General features: G+C 39.9%; 1 protein-coding gene across 1 annotated transcript in view; it reads right to left on the bottom strand.

Moving 5' to 3' along the window:
* The window catches only part of lrfn1 (leucine rich repeat and fibronectin type III domain containing 1), a 161,648-nt gene extending 143,648 nt beyond the window's left edge, over positions 1 to 18,000 (bottom strand). Inside the window, exon 1 of the mRNA XM_069161405.1 lies at positions 17,982 to 18,000. The gene's annotated coding sequence lies outside the window, so the exon portion shown is untranslated. The remainder of the gene's footprint in view (positions 1 to 17,981) is intronic.
* Positions 18,001 to 18,297: the final 297 nt, after the last annotated feature.

The raw sequence follows: 18,297 nt of genomic DNA, 5'->3' as shown, positions 1-18,297 counted from the left end.
AAAAACAATATGTAAATAAATTAGTTAGTATTCAACATGGTGATTACAATTGGGTTACATACGAATTTATTCTTATCGGTACAAAGCTAAGACATCTTTACTAGTCACTAAATAGTAGTACAGGGACACGTATTTACAAGCAGACTTAAAAGCCTAGCAAATTAGTCCCATCACACACACGCACGCACACGTTACAATTAGATTTCATCTGATTTCTGTGTCCATTTCTCCCACAATAATTATATGTTTTGTTTCCTTTTAATGGATGATTATGAAATTGAAAGGTAGTCAGCACCTGAATAGTTTTCCAACTGAGATGGGAGTTAGCTGTGATTGGACTATTTATGCAACTTAAATTAGCAATTTGTCTTCATAAGTGTTTAAAAGTAAATTGTATTGCTTGTTAGCAAATATTGACAAAGGGGGGTCTTATTTATGCTATGCATGTAACCGAGCTGGTTAAATATAGAGAACAATAATGAACTCTTTGCTTTACCTTTTTACCTTGTTGCTCTTCAGAGCTTCATTCATAAATAAAATCAATACTCAATGAAAGGTTTTATTCAACCTGATGTTGCCTGCGTGCTTTGGTAACAAAAAAAAAACAGCATAATGGAGAAAACTGAACTGAATAGATTCTTCAACAAAATCCAGGTGTCAAATCAGTTATCAGCAGTGCGTATTTAATTCTGTGATCCACTGAGTTGATGCTGAAAGACTCGGAAATAATTCTGTGCTAAGAAGACAGATACACAGAGACGGATACACAAATAATTTACTGCTTCATAAACGAGGTGTAAATAAGCCCTGATACAGCAACAGGAGCTATAAAAACCGACATCTGCATTGATATCTCCATCAGAAGGGATGAAGATGACTCCGCTGCAGATATCACACCCTATCTTTACACAACTTATTAGCCAAAGTAATCAGTTTACAATGCTGCAGGTAATCAGTGCAGACAGGATCATATGGTCACCCATTTCAGAGGCTGTCTGCTGGGATATGGCCTGAATTTTAAAAGCCATCGCCGTCCATGTACTTCCTCTGCAGAACAAAGCAACACAACTGTTTGCTTTCAGGGTGCCAATTGTTTAATGTAAAGAGGAACTGATTCAATTTGGTTTGTTGGGGGAGAAGCAGCATGTTGTGCATTTCCTCTCAACAGCAGAGTCATTTTTACAGTGTGAAATCAAATCTATTTCTCATTACAGAGTCTGTGTTTGAAATACATAATGTTGCCTATCCATGGGACAATGTTGGACTATTTCAAATAAAAGTCATTGTGGTATATTTGCTTTTCTGAAACTAAAAAAAAAGAAAAAAAACCTGCAGTTTTGGAGCGGCTCTGCCTCAGTGTAAGATATTATTGGGTTAAACAATGTGATCAAACAAATATGAGATCAAAATCGTGAATTGTTCTCTTTTAGCAGAAGTAAAAAAAAAAATATTTTTAAGCCTTGAATACCAACAAAAAAGACATTGTTGTCAGCTGTAGATATTTTACACATTGGAGGTTATTCATGATGAGATGCAGGTTTGAAATAGGTCAGAGGAATATTGGTATCCTGTCTTCTTCAATCAAAGATGTTATATTCAGTCCAGACAGGAAACACTTGCCTCACACTGAACAGTAAGGAAGGAATTAGTGCAAGTGGAGCTCTCCATTCCTCTGAAAATAGAAGATTTGCTGCAGATAAGGTGTCACCCAATGAAAACACAGCATTATTCGGTTTCTATTGTATTTTCTCATCCCATTTCTTCATCTATTGACCTTTCTTTAGGCAAGGATAACATCTTGAGAGCATCTTTTGTTTTTTCTGCTTCCGGATGCTGCACTGTATTATCCATTAACCGCGTCTCGTAGTAGATGCTCCACATCCCACCATCTCAAACCTAAGATGAAACCTGTGGTCTTGTCAGCATCAGCCACCGACTCCGGTATCAAACACAGACGCAAACACATCTGTATTTGTATTTCCTTTGCGGTTCCAAAAAGCTTCTAGGACATTTCCTTCTGAATGCAGAATGAGATGACAGAATTTATGAAGCAATGTGCTTTGATCTTGGTGTGTTGTCCTCATTTTACAGGAAACACCTGCCTCAAACACATTTAGGGAGATTAGGGAGTGAGCTTGTTATCTTTCCACTCCACACTTGTGTCTTTTACAGGACTGGAATTTCAATGCATGACCAGACACTGTGAATCTGTCTCCACACAACCAGCAGAACACAGACGCCGTTCATTTGTTGCCTAAATGTTCATCACCCACATCAAGGGCCCGCGCATGCTGATAAATCAGAGTGATGAGGTAAAGTCACGCTGAATCTTAAATACCAGCAGTAGCTGGTTCAATTAACTCTATTATGTTAAGGAAGAAAATACAACTCAAACCTGACGGATGAAAAATTATTCTCCAGTTAAGAACAGAGATTTTTATTCAATCATATTTTATGCATTTCTTTTAAATTCAGCTTTATTTCTGTGATTGAAACATTAATGCCTCACCTCAAAGAACTTGCATACCAAACTTGAATCACCATTTTCATCTTCAAGAGGTTCTTTAAAGATCGCTGTGGAGGATTTTTCAACCGAAAAGAAGTCATAAAACTTTCACTGAGTAATTACTTCAAGCTCACGATATGTCTTCAGGTTGCACAGATTATACAAATCCAAAAACAAATTTCAGCAAGACAGAGAGTGACCTCCTCATCGATGGCTGAGATTGATTGTGCTGCATCTTTTACAAAAAGAAAAACTTTGGTGATTTTTTTTTTTGGGCAGCCCACATTGTGGGTTTGTCATAGAAAAATCACTATTTGCTCTGAAAATAATACATCTGTCTGTGGCTGTGTTTATTCCCTCCAGGCTGGTGTGCGTCACCCAACAGTGTATGGGGATGTTTCATGGGAATAGTTTGACAGTGTAATGTATTTAAATGTAGTAACTCACTGCCAAAATTGCTCCCCTGGAAAACACATCTATTTGTTTGTTACTTGTTATCTGCAGTCCTGTAAAATATGCACTAGATATGATTATCATTAAGATTCTCATGATAACGGTATGATTGAGCTTATCAGTATTATTACTAAAGTATTACTTATTAATATATTCCCTTACTTTAATTCAATTAAAATGTATAACTAAGCACACTAGTGCACAATGTTACTTTTTTTTTCTTTTTTTTATATAGTTTATGGTATAAAAAAAAATCCATAAGAATCATGACTTCCTGTTAACTGCTGTTCTCTGGGAGGGTGAGAGAATCAAATTACAGTTGTTGATATATTCAGTGTGTGGGAGATCTACCAATGGATGGCTACACATGGTTGGTAACTTTCAGACAGGAGCTAATGTGTTGGAGCAATGAGTCAAGTAATGCACAATGAGTCTAGTGGCTTCACACCAAGCAACGCAGTAGATGTGATAAAGTGTTAAAAATACACAGGAGGCTACATCACACATTTCCGAGAATGGGACAGCAACTCGCTGAATGGGACATCAGCCCTTCAACCACATTGTTGGTGTAGCTTTTTAAAGTTCATGTTGGAGATTAAACGGTGGAACTTTGTAAATTTGTCATCCAATAACAGGTTTTACCTTGTCACGGAGCAACTTAGTTAACTTAGGAGTGGGTATGTTGCAGCGCTAATGGAGAAGAAAGACACTTCATGCAGTAAATCCAAAAACACCACAAACACATTGTCACATTAGTTTGGCATCTTCTCAACCATTGGACAGCACTATTCATGAAGCGTCTGCGGGCAAAGGGCCGCACCTCCGGAAGCGGACCAGGTGAGAGATCTTTAGCAATCCAGAATGACAGGGGATCGCAACTGCCCTTTTAGCCCAGGGCCGGTAGGCTGGCAGACAAAATAATATCCATGTGCGCATGGTTTTTGAGCATGAAGATCGCATTACAGCTGTGTGAGCATATGTGTCTACAGTTTAAGCTATTTGTCAGTAAATAAATGCCACCACTCCTCAACATCCAAGCCATACCAATTCAAGTTCGTGTGTCCAGCTTGCCATCTGCTGATTGAAGCCCCGAAGTTAGCGACACCCTAATGGGTTCACTTGAAGAGGACTGACCAATAATGTGCACCAGCTTTGCTCCTTGAAGTGACCATCTCACTGAACAGCAAGCGGAGAAAGGTCTTGCTTTACTGACAGTTTTAGATTTCTTTCCAGTGAGATGTTTTTGAGTTTATAGGGATTTGAAGAAAATCATTTAAAAAAACAAACAAACAATCAGTGGTGAAAAGAACCAAAAAGACTATTGGAAAATAAAACTGGACAAATCAGAGCATGGATCAAACCAAAACAAAATTCTAACTATATATATATATATATATATATATACACACACACACATACTAACTATATATATACACATGTATATATATATATATATATATATATATATATATATAGTTAGATCTATATATATATAGTTAGTATATATATATATATATAGTTAGTATGTGTGTGTGTATATAAAAAACAAACAAACAATTTGTCAGTAGTGAAAAGAACCGATAAGACTATTGGAAAATAACTGATCCCCCTCTACAAATATACAGAAAACCATAAAAGGGTTGAAGCAGACATTTAAAAAATAACGCAAGTTACGTTCCTGAGTAACTACTTACTTTTATGGAGTATGTAGAAATACAATTTTTCTTTGAAAGAAGAAAGTTGTAACGATAACTAATTCTAATACTCAGTGACTTGCTGATGATGGCGACACAGTCATGCAACATGATAAGTTAATTCAACAGGAGGGAAACAAAGACACTGAACATTAAATACAAAAATGACGCTCGAATACGGATAGCGGTGCTGAAGGTTTCTGAGCTTATCGGTACAACGGCCCCCACCAGTTCAGTACCAGTACCCTTCGCTGGTATACACTCACCACACAAACATCCCAGTGCCACCGTACAGTGTAAATGAGTTGAAAAAGACTAAATATAAAGACCATAGATCAGAAGATCCTAAACACTCAGCTATCACATTTCTGCAGCCTATCTGTCCGTCTTATCTGTGTCTTCTCACTACAATGATGTTAATGATATCTTACTGGACCCTGCCAGTGGTTAGAGCATATCAGGCAAACTAGGCCCGTGCTTTGTAGATCTCATTTGATTTTCACTGCTGATAGTGGATGTGCCAATTTATGCCAGTGTTCATTCAAGGAGATGGAGATCAAAGAACCTTGTTCTACCCCTCACCTCATTCCCATCTCTGGTTTCATCAGATCTACAAGAGGACCCTGGCAGAGCCTCCCTGATTCCCCCCCACTACATTGCCAGGGTCAAAATTCATTCCTGCAGAGCATATGTGGACTAAAAAAATCTCAAGATCAACAGCAGTGCTTCAGAAATTTGCATGTATTTACATGTTTGTCGAGCATGGCAAAAGGAGTTCTTCCACTCTTTCCTGATTAGACTCGATTGTGTTAACACAAAAACGCAGTGATGGACTACTTTCCTGTCCAGACCTAGAAAAGACAAGCCGAGTGACAACTATCATTTTCAGGTGTTACTGAACTAGATGAATAATTGCGTCACTTCATACAGACAATCAACCAAACAGCATAACTACAGATGGAGTTATTTGGCTGTAAACATCAGTTTAGTCAATACTTTATGAATTACAAATCCTCAAAGGGAAAAAGGCATTTTCAAATCAATTTTGTTAAGACATATCATTTATGAATAACATCACTCTATAATGGATCGTGCATCAGTCGCTACACCTCATTAAACATCTTCCAATTTATTTTGCCTTATCCCTGGCAGTCTATTCATTACTGTTTTGTTTTATCAATCCAGCTGCACTGTAAGAATATCACAGCTTTTACAGAGTATAAAGCAAACAACTGAAGTGATGCATATACAAACAGCAACACTACTCCAATTTGCTTTGCTGCAATCTAATATTCCTTCCTTAGAAATAATGATGGTAGCATGTCGTTAACACGGTAAGTTACAACACAAGAGTCAGGCCATGTTTGGCAACATTAGGAACTGGAGTTTGGGATGAAAATACATTAGATCAGGGTTCTCCAACTGTTTTTTTCTCTGAGAGCTACTTTGACAAAATGAAAGTGTCTGAGGGCTACTCATGTTGAGTAACATTTATTCACATAGCTGAGCTCCACCCAAACCAGCTGACTCAGCTTCTTGCATTGTCATTTGAACATGAGCTCATTTAGCTTCCCCGTGACAAAAGGACAAAGGAAATAAGGTATAACAAAAAAGCAGTTAGTCACATGGAAGACCTATTACCTTGCTAAATCCACTCCTGATAACAACTTCACATAATATTCTGAATTTTTAAAGTGTTCTTCAGATACATTTTTTTCTGTTTATTCGTACTAAAGAAACACTGAATGATACACGGTAATGTTATTTCACGTATGATTATTTCATGCAACCAACGAACAAAAACAAAAAAAAGGTAATCTAAAGCAGCATTCATAGTATCATTCAAACAACATTTACATTAACACAAAGCCAAAGATGCAGAAAACTGATGTGCAACATTTGCATAATTACAAAGAGTAATTCCTCTGGTGACTGTAATTTAATAACTGTAAAATATACAGATGAATATTCATTAATGCATTTGCAATGAAACACTAATAACCTCTGTGAAGTCTTTTACAGTCAGGCTCTGTTCGTGTATTACAGCAGATTCTGAAGTCCTTCGATCAACAAAGCACAGCTGAGAAAACAAATGTGCCAAACGTGTGTGTTTTATCCGATATTCAATTTGAGACCTTGTAGTAAGCAGTGATTGGACCAGACAATGTGCAGAGTCTCAATGGACAGCCAACATCCACGCACTGAGATCATTCACAGAGCATGAAGATAAGGTTATCATGACTTAGCTTCACATTAACACACAACCATTCGTTGTTTAGCATCACTTGGATGGAGAAATTGCGTCCAAAATAGACAATACAGAGTGTGCACTTCTTGGTCTGTGGCAGGTTGTAAGACTTTTGTGGTCAACTCTTTAAAACATTTCTTGATTTCTGAAATAAAAACACAATGTTACTATCAAAGACAAAAACAAGATGCCATATTTATGATGTTTTCTAAGAAGTTTCCCTTAAAGTGAAAAGTAAATCCTTCTATAGAAGTTATTTACAAAACATCTTAGAGCTTAACAGAGCTCCTAAGGTGAGAAACTGTTAGGAGGATGGAAGACTTTGAAGAAGTTTCAAAATGTCTTAAGCAGAGGAGAAAATTGCAGAAATACGACAAAACTCTCGAACGAGCTATCTTCAATTAACTCTCCTCCTATCTTCACCATAATAACCTTCTTGACCACCAGTCTGGTTTCAAGGCAGACCATTCAACAGAGACGGCCCTCATTGCTGTCTCTGAGCAGCTTCACATTGCTAGAGCAACCTCTCTCTCCTCTGTCCTGATCCTTCTTGACCTTTCTGCTGCATTTGACACAGTGAACCACCAGATCCTTATTTCCTCCCTTCAGGACCTCGGTGTCTCAGGCTCTGCTCTCTCCCTGTTCTCATCCTACCTCAACGACCGCACTTACCGGGTAACTTGGAGAGGATCTGTGTCTGAACCTTGTCCTCTCACTACTGGTGTCCCTCAAGGCTCCGTCCTGGGTCCCTTCCTCTTCTCTCTGTACACCAACTCTCTCGGCTCTGTCATTCACTCGCATGGCTTTTCCTACCACAGCTATGCTGATGACACCCAACTGATCCTCTCTTTTCCCCGATCTGAAACACAGGTAGCCGCACGAATCTCTGCCTGTCTGACTGACATCTCTCAGTGGATGTTCTCACACCACCTGAAAATCAACCTCGACAAGACCGAACTGCTCTTCCTTCCAGGGAAAGACTCTCCCACCCTCGACCTGACTACTACCTTGGACAACTCTGTGTTATCCCCGACCCTGACTGCTAGGAACCTCGGCGTGACACTCGACAGTCAACTCTCCCTTACTGCCAACATCACTGCAACAAAACGTTCCTGTAGATACATGCTGCACAACATCAGGAGAATACGTCCTCTTCTGACTCAGAAGGCGGCGCAGGTTCTGGTCCAGGCTCTGGTCATCTCACGTCTGGACTACTGTAACTCCCTCCTGGCAGGTCTCTCTGTTAGTGCCATCCGACCTCTGCAGCTCATCCAGAATGCCGCAGCTCGACTGGTCTTTAACCTCCCGAAATTCACTCCCACTACTCCGCTCCTCCGCTCCCTCCACTGGTTACCAGTAGCTGCCCGCATCTGTTTCAAAACATTGGTAGTTGCGTACCGTGCTGTGAACAGATCGGGTCCAGTCTACATCCAGGACATGGTCAAACCTTACATCCCAGCCTGCTCCCTCCGCTCTGCATCGGCCAATCGGTTTGTTGCTCCCTCACTGAGCTAAACACTCTACAAAATCACAACTGTTTGCTGTCCTGGCTCCTAAATGGTGGAATGAGCTCCCCACGACATCAGGACAGCGGAAACTCTGTACATCTTCCGCCGCAAACTAAAAACACACCTCTTCCGACTTTACCTTGAATAGTTGAACTTTAGTAGTGCTTAAAATGGCACTTACTGATAGCACTTTGTAGTTTGGCTTTCTTGAAGAAATTGTATTTTCTTGATTCTTGTTGTTCTGGGTTTTGTACCCTCATGGTTGAAATGCACTTATTGTAAGTCGCTTTGGATAAAAGCGTCAGCTAAATGAAATGTAATGTAAATACAACAAGGAAAGAGAAATATTCTTCAAATGCTGAATGACAGCAAGTTAAACAAATTATATTGTGCATGGATGATGTTCGTCGTCGCTCACGTCTAAACTTAACAATGCCGGAAATTAAATTGATCACAGCATGGAGATATTCTGCAACTATAGACATTAGTGTGTGCAGCAGCGATGACTCGGGTTTATCGCAACCTTCAATCAGCCAGAGAGATCACAAACAAAAATAGCCCTCTCAGAAGTGGACGCGTGTCTATTATGCGCTTCGGCCTGTTTAGCGATTTATAGGAAAATAAAAACCTACTGCATCATTTTAACCATGTGATTTACAGGAAAAACAACTAGCACAACCCAATGGTTGGAGTTAGGGTAAAAAAAACAACAACTAAAGAACAGCTTTTGGTCTCAATGCCTCCGTTGTGGTACGATGGTCACGTGAACCTTTGTCACGTGACATTTACGTGCGTGTAAGATTCACGCCTAAAACGGGTAATATACACGCGGGTCCACTACAGCAAAACGTGTAACTGCCACGCCTACACAACCCCGAGCGTTGCTATCTCACGTGTTGCTGTAGTGGAGGGGCGTGTCGATTTCAAGCTTTGCCGTGACACTGGGTTGCATTATCCCAAAGAGTGCATTTTTTTTTTTTTTTTTTTTATCAACCAATCACATGTTTTAAAAGGACGCGTCACACGTAGCAACGGGGTCAACCACACCTCCTCACTAAGATCAAAGGTTCTGTCCTTTCCTTGCTCAGAGTTGCTCTGAGGGTTTTTCTAAATCACTCCTAGGCTAACACTCCTTGCTACAAATTATTAGGCTAAGTCTTTCAGTTCATGAATTTGGCCCCCGACTCATACATGCATTATTACCAGTAAACATAACCTATGTGTTATAGCTGATATCACAGCAACATGGAGTAGAGCTACTCTGTTTTCCATTCTCCAATGCCTTTCTTCAATTTTTACATCTTGCTTCAAACAACGTTAAACTACTTCCAACAACACCCAAATTAAGACAGAAACAAAACGTACTTTCAGCCATGTGGCATGACGATAACAAGACAAAGCAACCACAGACAGGCTTATCTAGTTTTCAGTTTTTGTGAAGAAAAGTCTGCGTTTGACTTCCTGGTTTTTCTCTTAATTTGCTCCAAGATGTCATGTACGGCTCAAACTTTTGAAATGTCAGGTGCATCCTGCAGGCTGCGGTAAAACAAGAATTCAGTAGTAGCGCTTTTTTTTTTTTTTTCATATGCAATCAATCAATCAAGTTTTCTTCCTCCGTCTCATCTTTAATAAATTGGGAATTTTTGTGATGCATTTAAAAACAGCAACTGAGACTCCTGCGCACATCAACTGTAATCCTTGAGCAACAAAAAGCAAGTAAAAAAAAAAGACACATTATCAGATAGCAATAACACATTCAGAGATTTTTTTCACTGTATTTCTGTAACTGTTGAAAGATTTTCAAGAACCATTTGATTTGCAACTTTTTCAATGACAAAGCACAGCCCTCGTCTACAGCTTCAACAAACCTTTATCATTCAACAACCTGCGCTTTTCTGCTTACTTTAATCAGTGTGTTGTTGCAACCTAAAATTCATGAGGCACTACTTCCCACAGCAGTTGAAAGAAGCAGGGAAAAATTCACACAAAAGGATGATACAAAAAAAATAATTTAAATTGAACTTAAGTAATGTTTCCTTTCTTATTCTGTGCAGTAGGAGGAAGATTATAGTTATAACTATAATTTTTTTTGGGCCATTTTTATGTCATTCAAAATGTTGCCCCTGCTCAATTCCCATGCTAGTTACTGACCACACACAAGCTGGTTATTCATATTTGAGCCTGGGGCTGTCTGTGTGAGACCCCCTGTACACAATTGTGTGTCATATTGTCAACAAGCGCATGTTTGAGGTCTCTGAAAATCCTGCATTACACCCTCCTGCCATCATACCTGCTGGAGGGCATGTTGCAGCTGCAGAGCCGAGAGACCGCACGCCACATTTTAAAGCTGGATACAAAGCAGCTGACTGAAGGAGGAGGTCTGCGTGGTGACCCGCAGAACATGTATCATAACTGATTTTCTTTCTTCATCCTTTTGGTTATCCTTGCTAGAAAGCTGTCAACAGTGTACGGGCCGGAGCTTATCCAGACCCACATCTAGGAATCGGCCACTGCAACAGGGCTTGTGGAGATAGTCAAGGGTCTTGATTCACTAACACCAGCTGGACTCGGCTTATCAGGCTCTGCAGATGCTGCCATGAAAAGCTATCATTCTTCCTTTGGTATCCTTAGCGGGTTTTAAACGGTGACGTAGTAATGAAGAACTTGACGGGAAACATTCATTTTACAGTCCAGGTTACACAAAATCAACATGACCTCGCCAACCCCAGTGATTTGGTACAGGATTGCATTTTAAATGATGCTTGGTAATAACACAAGCAATTATTATTATAAATTATAGATATCACACCACTAAAATATACTAATATCCACAATATTATTATTTGGCCTTCATGTATTTTAACAAAAAGTATATAATGGAGATAATTATTCAATTAACTCCATCTGATATGGTTAAAATTGAACAATTACAGGCAGAATTTTTAATGCATGAGTTCATTTATCTAAATCCTGTCAGCCGCTTTCCACATAGGACTTAGTCTGTGTGGATAGTTAATGGATATTTATGATTTAATTTGCAAATGTCTACACTGCTAAAGATTTAGCAGTAATTATGATGAAATAGATTCATGTGTTAAAAAAAAAATTGGTTTTGACATAAACATTAATGAGCCTCTGTATTTATCTAGAAGAGTTGATATTGGCAGTTTTGTACAACTTTTAGAGGCAAAGGTACAAAAGCATTTTCAGTGATTACGGTGCAGCATTATTCAAATAATTAACCTGCAGCTTTAAACTTTTTTGTTTGTTCATGGAAAGCCATTTCTTTTTACCATGAAATTACTTTCAGTCCATTAATATCTGGTCCAACGCTGCTTTGTTGGACATGTTGCAGTCTCAGTAAATCCTGTAATTATTTATTTTCAACTTTCTTGTGTCTCTACACAGATAGGACAAATCATTAAAATTAGGGCACCAAAGTCAGATTATGTGGTGGCTGGCTACCTCCTGATTTTAAGAGGTTGTCGTCAAATCGAAGGAGTGCAGCACGTGGACTGGTGTTACTGCAAGTTTCGTGATTTCGTTAAGTGTTAGAAGAAGTGTATATTTACTAGTTTGATTTTTCATCATGGTTGTTCCTCATAAATGACCAGGTGTAAATATAGTGAAATACATGTGGCTGCTGGAACACCTCTGCGTGAACAGATAACCAGGCATAATGCCAAAGCGTGTAATACAGGTGTGTTTGACTGACCAGTATAGATGGTCAGCTGTCAATAGGTTTCAACCATAGACTGTTAGTCAGAGCCATTCATACAGACTCTCCACAGGGCGCTGGTTTCAGCAACCAGGCTTTAGTAGACTGCCCCTCCACCCACGCACCATATTTTTGGATTATCAAGGAATAAGGTGGAGTCAGGCACTGCCAAGAAGTTGATAGTTGGAGGCACCCACAATGTGCCTCAAAACCCCTCCTCAGGAAACCAGCGGGTAATTTTACATACATTTTTATGCCTTCGCACCGGCGATAGTCAGAGCCGAAGGCATTACGTTTTCTGGGTGTCCATAAATCCGTAGGTCAGTCCGTCCCATTCTCGTGAAACCGATATCTCAAGAACGCCTTAAGGAAATCTGGTCACACTTATTGGCAGAAACAGTTACTTCATTGCAATGATGAACTGATTAGATTTGAGTAGCAAAGGTCAAAGCTCAAGGTCACTGCGACCCCAATTCTACATATTTACATGAACATGACATCTAGTTTTAAATACAGTCCATGTCTATTTCCCTTCTCTGACTTAATCACTATTTGCCCTTCATCACATGACCTCCATCACATGACTTTTGTTTAATGACCACCTCCTCAACCCCGGTAGGGGTCGGCGATATGGCCCTAAAATAATATCACCATATATATATGATATTCTTGACCATGTGACAAAATACTGAAAAATATGCGATTATTCATTTTAATTACATACAATTTCAACAAAAGTGTTATAGATTTATTTCAGCACAAACATAACATTATGCCTTCAAGTATGCATTAAAAACTAAAAATCATCTGTCAGTTTTTTAGTTTGTACAAAAAAGTATCTCAAAGTGAGATTCAGATCCTGTACACAGAGCTGAGGGGAGATGTGGAGCTGCAGCTGTGCAGAGAGCTGCTGCTCTGCCAGGTCGACTACCAAGATCACTTGCAGAGCTTCCAACTACTTTCTCACCACTGTCAGCAGATTCAACGATGTTCTGGTCGGATTTTCTGAAGTTTATCCATTAATAACGTAGTTGGGGCTTTTCTTGAACTTTTGTTTTGTTACGACTCGACTCGTTCACCTGTGCACCTGCTGCTCTCAGTGTGTGGAGCTCAAGGAGGACAGAGGAGGAACGGAGGAGAAACAGCTCGACCGTTAATTAAACTCACACTCAGCTGAAAACCTGAAGAGTACAGCGGCTTTCAGCCATGCTTGTTGCTTTCTAAGCGGCAAATGTATGCCATACATTTCCACTGCGTAAAAGTATGACGTCATTACATGCCATACATTTTTTTTATAGCTTTGAAAAATGACACGGGTGTCATTGTGATTGATATGATATGGCACACCCCTGAGCCCCGGTCCTATCTACTTGTACTTCTTACGCCATGGGAAAGCAAAACCTGACGTTCACCATGTATTTCTTGTGAACGGAGGGTTCACGGAGGGTGTACTTCAGCCTTTGGCTTAATACTGGCCTGGAACAACTACAATCTATTTTGGTTCAATATAAAATTTTGAATAATGTTGTAATTCAGGGAGCACACAAACATGGGAAGTCTCTTCCACTACAAAGGAAAACACCCACCCACACACACACACACACACACGGCAGAGCCCGAGATTAAAACTACTGTGATTACAGCTCTCCAAAACTGAACAAAGTGGTGATTATACAGATCATATTACAGGGTTTCACAGTGGCTCAAAAGTTCCTTACCGACTTCACTGGCCCCAAACCAGAACACCCAGCATTTGATCTTCCAGCTGGGGACATGCCGAGGGCATAAGCTGTAGATTGTGATTTGAAAAAATAAGAGCTGGTGGACGTGCAGAAAAGAGCACTAACTGCAATACTGTTTTAGTGTTCAAGCGCCACTGAAGCATGATATAACAGTTTATTCTATTTCAGGATGGTGGTGTCCTCATGAAACAACGCCTTTCCCAAGTTGGGGACTTATCTTTATCACACCAAAGGTTAACATCACCCAGTTAATTTCCTCAGGGCAGAGAATTAAATTTGCAACAACAATGACATGAGTTTTATAAAAGATTCTGTGTGTAATCCCTTTAATGAAAATATTAAATGGGAATGACAAGAGGTCTAAGACTGGAGGCTCTGATGCCTCTGACTCACCGATGCTGTCCAGGGCTCTGCCTTCCTCCAGCTGTTTTGGTTCCCTTAAAAGTACAAAGTTTAGGAATCAAACACTGTTTTTCTCTTTTGATTTTCATTTGCATCTTGAGCGCATTAAAACAGTAGCTACAGTCGCATATCTACAAAATGTACCCTTTCAAAGCAGAGCTGAAAAATTCAAGCAATGGTGAAAGTTTAAGATTTGGAAAGTTTTAAGTGTGGTTTAATTATTAACTATGTATAATATACTTGCTCTATTTGGCTCCCTCTCATGCAGCAGCTTACTGTGATTATTACTCTCTGAACGACCGCCCGCTTTGCAGAGTCAAAAGATAAGTAGTTTAAAGTTTGCACTTATATGGTGACCTTTTGTTTGTCTCCCATTTTCATGCACATTCACACACCAAAGGCAGTCGCGTTACAATGCAAGGTGCTCACCTGCCATCAGGAGCAACTTGGGGTTCAGTGTCTTGCCCAAAGACACTCCGGCATGTGGCCAGGAAGAATCGGGGATCGAACCACCAACCTCATGATTAGTGGGCTCTACCATCTGAAGCCACAGCTGCATCTGTTGTTCGGTTTAGTTACCAAAGCTGCTCCGTTAGGTTTATGAAGAGATCGGGGTTCGGGTTCAAATAAGTAATTTTACATTACTGACGTTATGTGCATCATTAAGTTACTGACATGACACATTACATTGTCAGTGTTTCCACGAGGATGGAGGTGTTGCAGCGGACATGAAGCACTTGTACACGCAAAACAAAAAAGTTAACGCCGGCGCAAAAACAGGTTTTGTGCACTCAAAACTGTTGACATTTATTGAACAAAAAATATACATGAACAACGTCCCATGTTTTAGTTTGACCCAATTCACCCACTCTGCGACCATTTACATCCATCAGCTGATATTCATTCTCAGTACTTCCTTTTTAATGGTCCTTTTTCCAACATTAACTTACATGACTTCACACATCAATGGTCTCCTGTTTGTTATACTACAACACTTAGTTTATGATCATGTGCTTTTACTTAATTTTGAGGGGGGGGGGGGGGGGGTTGGGGGGGGAGGCGGCAATGTTCAATAACTTGCTGGCTATTCTACAACTTATAGTTTGGAAAAAAAGAAGTGCCGTTAAGTTCTGTTTCCTTGACAGTGACAGTCCGCAACCTCCACCCTATGGGTTCTTTAGCGCTCCTTTTTACCTCAGCACATGACAGCTCCTTCTTCATCACACAAAGCGTGGCAATAACACTGTGCTCTATGTTAGACTGACTGGTGTATTACATGCTTTAGTGTGATACCAGTGTGACATGTGTGTTATGTTTTATTCATGCTCCTTAAACCATGAACCTGCCCAGGAGACTACTAGTGAAAATAAGCCTGTATGGCAGCATCTGGCACATTTACTATGGCAAAATTAAGTCCTCATGTTTATTAATGTCCACGGTCTCTTTCTTAAAAAGACGTAAACCTAAACCTGCAACAAAATGGCAGTTTAGTCCAACAACAACAGATACACAACAGAATCATCAAACTAAGCATCCACAATGAGAATATCCTCAGTGAGTAACAAGTGGGGTGAGAAAAATTGTTTTGTTGTTTATTTTAATCAATAAAAAGGGTCAGAAGTATTTGTGCTGCGTAGAGACACTATTGATTATTCAGGTATTATTTTAAGTCTCCCATCGAATTAACTCTGTGGGATTTTGAGTCAGGTGATACTTATTCCAGGAGTGACAAAGAGACAGATGTGGGAATAAAAAGCAATCCAGGAGAAAAGAAAAATCCAAATGTCATAAATTTGTTGTCTACTTCTGTACAGGTGTCAGGTGCTTTATTCGAGCACAGTGGGAATGAATTAATTTAAATACTATGAATATTAACTTCAAGAGAATACTAATCACTGCAAACACTGCACTGATTCTGGGGGATTAGCAGCACCTCATCATGAGCTATTTCCCACTGACAGCAAGCTGATCAAAGTAAGAACACATGAATATTAAGTCAAAAGGAATACAGAATGGTTCTGCACGAAGAGATGGCAACTTTCAGAGAATTAATCATCACTTCTGGATATCTTCCAATCCGAACTATATAACCGTTAATGCTGGGATGAGAACACCCTTTGAACACACTGATCTCACCCAGCAAACAACAGTGTGATGTGCAACGTACTGTACATTACTATCATCCTGACAGAGTCGAAGGGAAGTGGGAAGTGGCATGATGATGGTTTTGTCCGCACAATAACTTCCCAGAATCAATATGTTAACCGAGATAAGGAGTGACCTTACACTGGAGGAGATGACGGAGACAAAGTCATGCCAGACAGAAGCACCACGCTGTGAGAAACTGTGCATCTTTCCAGTGTCCTACTCCTCTATATGTATTGCGCTGTATGCCGAAGACGGCCGGCGTGAAACCTAATCTTGGAGTTTAGGTTTTGTGTGTGGGGGCCTGAGATTGCTATGATTTCATCTTTTCTCTGCAATGGAAATGCCGGGACAAGGATGAATGACCTAATCTCATTTTATTTTAAAAGGTTAGCCTTTTCTCCATCTCCTGGGCCCCTGGCCAGCTCTGGACCACCAGGTGTCCCAACTCCCCTTTCAAAGACGGGCAATGTGGCCTATTTTACAAGACATTTAGAAATGTCACAGTCATTAACAATAGAGAATCCAACCAAACCTAGCTTCTTCAAGGGAAAAAAAAATATGAGCGAGGCTGGCACACAAAGTGATATTGTAGACTTGATGGTACATTATTCAATGGACTCTTAATCCAGAATCTTCTCATTTGTATAACAGCCATTATTAGCCATCTTTACACAGCATAAACCATATCAAATGTAGCTTGGATAACACTGTAATTTGGAACAGGCAAGATTTACTTAGCATTTTGGCAGAGAGCCAGCTTAAAACTGTTTTTCACTGAAGAATTCAATTTGGCATCGTGCTGCATGTGAACGCTGCCTGTGATTTACAATGTCTATTCCCTGAGCGCATGTATGAACACAATAATTCATACCTGCAAATGGCTTGCCGCTGACACGTTCCTGACAATGAATTTGCGCTACAATGCTGTTGTCAAATTCTGTGCTTTTGTAAAGCAGGCAAATAAAATGGCCAACTCCTGCTCGTCGACTCAGAGTAGTAAAACTGCAATTTAAAACTATCAAATATAAATTGTTACAGTGCCTTACTTAAAGCGGGTGGGATATAATTCCATGCTTGAGGATACATGTCTAACGTGTGGCGTGACGTGTATGTTCTGGTTGTAGCCACGACAAACAGGAGAGAAGTGACATATCCATTAGGTCTGTCTGAGGTAGGGAAGTGACCTTTGAGACTCATTCTCCTCCGAGAAGGGGGTGCACAAATCCCTCCTTTTATCAATCATATGTCCTCCATGTTTCTGAGGTCTCCCTCACAAACATGAATAATAACACTGCAGGATTATTGCTGGGAAAAAAGCAACATGTTTATAGCAAATATGCTTAAAATTTACCAGTTGCTTTCATAGGCATGAATGGGTCTAAATCCCATCCTATCTGGAGGACCGTGGAGGATGATACAGACCGAATGTGCATGCCAGAAAGAATAAAACCGATCAAAGAGAACCAGTCAAATCCCTGCATGAGGCTGCAGTATGCATATGCTAACTCAAATAAATATAAAAAGAGATGCTGTGCTGCTCTAAAAAAAAAAAAACAGTTTACCTTTTTCACTTGTGACTGTCTTTCCAAATTACCATTTTACGGTAAGAGTTCCCAGATAAATTAGATCCCTGGTGAGCTTGAATATAGAGCGTTCTGACATGGGGAATCCCAAGAATTATATTTTTGAGTGTGAACACGGTTTGAGGTTTCACAACCAATTAAGAGCGACTCAGCCAACGCAGGGATTTGCTGCATTTAATCAGCTGACTTGAAGGGCTGGTTGTTTTGTCACAGCAGCAAGGCCAAGAGGTGATTTGACGAGACACACATAGGGCATACTAATGACTGTCTGTGCTTCATTACCCCAGCCTGGGAC

The sequence above is a fragment of the Embiotoca jacksoni genome, unplaced genomic scaffold, assembly GCF_022577435.1.
Source record: "Embiotoca jacksoni isolate LCO1_2020_lvr unplaced genomic scaffold, fEmbJac1.0.p SCAF_28, whole genome shotgun sequence".
NCBI lineage: Eukaryota > Metazoa > Chordata > Actinopteri > Embiotocidae > Embiotoca > Embiotoca jacksoni.
Note: the sequence above shows the minus strand (reverse complement) of the source record. Positions and strands in the feature narration are given on the sequence as shown.